Source organism: Propithecus coquereli, unplaced genomic scaffold, assembly GCF_000956105.1.
Source record: "Propithecus coquereli isolate 6110/MARCELLA unplaced genomic scaffold, Pcoq_1.0 Scaffold4, whole genome shotgun sequence".
Classification (NCBI taxonomy): domain Eukaryota; kingdom Metazoa; phylum Chordata; class Mammalia; order Primates; family Indriidae; genus Propithecus; species Propithecus coquereli.
Genome location: NW_012149729.1, coordinates 3,982,292 through 3,984,215, shown reverse-complemented (window position 1 = coordinate 3,984,215; position 1,924 = coordinate 3,982,292).

Genomic DNA, 1,924 nt, shown 5'->3' with positions numbered 1-1,924 from the left:
CACAAAGGAAACATACCATCCCACAAAATTTTAGGGTTATAACCCCACATAATTTTTGGAGCTGCCTTCTCAGCTTCTCAGTGATTTGAGGATAGTCCAGGGACAAGATTAGATCCTGTCTGTGACGTGGATGGAATATACTGAGCCCCATAGGTAGTAGCACACCATAATAAGGACTTCAAAAGTGAAAGAGGAAAATTTCATACGGCTCATATCCATTAGAAATGAATGACATTATTATCCAATTTTCAAGTCAGGTTAGAGGCTCTAACTTTCACGCAGGTGGCCATACCTCTTAATTGGATTTTGTTTTCCTCGGTTATTAAGACAGGTAAATGTACCAGCACCTAGGGGTAAAGATATTTGGGTGTAAGGCAAGCCTACATTTTCTCACATTAATCAAACCACAACTCTTCCTAATATTAAAAGCATATTGGATCAAATTCTGAAATCTCTTGAAGTTTTTTCTATTTTACTCACAGATTTCAAGGTCATTCAAATGATCTATCTCTTAAGGGCAGATGCGTATTAACCAGGTTCACGAAAGTAAAGTATCAAAACAAAATGCCAGTGTATTAATTTGCAAGGAGAACTGTAACTGCTAAGGAGGCCAGGCACTTAAAAATTTTCTGGTGCACACTTTATTTTCCTATAAACAAGCTTCATAAAGAAGCAAGTTATTTTCTGAAGGCTGCTTGATGAGTATGGACTCAAAACAAGAGGAGTTAGGTATATTGTTTGGATAATTAATGACATCAGCATAAGATAATCTGATATATCTGCCAGGATTTAGAGGTGCCTAATAGACGGCAACCCTGCCTTCCCTGCCAAGTTTGGTACCAACTAAAAGGCAAATATGGAATCAAACAGATGGAGCTCAAAATGTCAGCTTTATTACTGATAAAGGCTAGATTACAGACACAACTTTAGCTATGCAACTAAGTAAACTTATCAATATTTCTTCAATGAATTAGACCAACCAACCCTGTCATAGTATAACTGTTGAACCCAAGGTACCCCCACAGCCAGGACCCTGACCACAGGGCAGTTGAGAAGACCAAAATGCATGCATCCACCCTGAGGGAAGGCTGGTTTCCAGAAAGAAGAAAGCAGCAGGGCAGGGAATAGGGGGATGGAGGGAGAGAAGGGGGCTTAGGGAGGGAAGAGAGAGAGAAAGAAAAGAATGCCATCTTTCTTTTACAAATTTCACTTGTCGCATAAGACATTTCTACTCCTATGGGAAGGAGTAAATAAGAAAAAGAGGAGTTAAGACTTTCTCTTAGGAAATCCTTCCACATAAGGCATGGGAAGTAAGTGCCCACCAAGCCCTAGCAACATCCATCTTCATATGAACGATTTATGTGTCAAAGGACCAGGAAAGAATGTACACTTGGATCAGGATTGCTTTTACCCACAGAGGAGTCAGGATGGGCACTGCCAGTATGCATCTCTATGATTCTCATCTTTCCATGCTTCTATTGCGGACCAATGTCTTTTCTCATTTGTAGTATTTTTTTTTTTAAGTTTTGTTAATACATTACATCAGATTGATGTCAAGTTTTATGGACCTGGAAGCTATTCAGCATCTTTAAACACTCTTTGCATATCTCTTCTTTGATCCATTACCTATATCTCAATCTAAATTCCTTCAATTCCAAATTCATGAAGGATGACTCCCTCTAAGTCCCCAAAAAACCTCATAATAGAAGTATTGAAAGTTTTAGTATAGAGAATAATGTATCTGAGGAGAGTGAAAATATGATCAACTACTGATCATCCAAGAGGTAAGAGTCTAACTTGTAGTCTAAGCATGTGTCTTACTTCTTCCCTACTTCCTTCTCCTGTGCACACACTTTCAGCAGTTATTGCTAGACTGTGCTTCTATTAATACAATGAAGGAGTATTGGACACAAGAAATGATTGT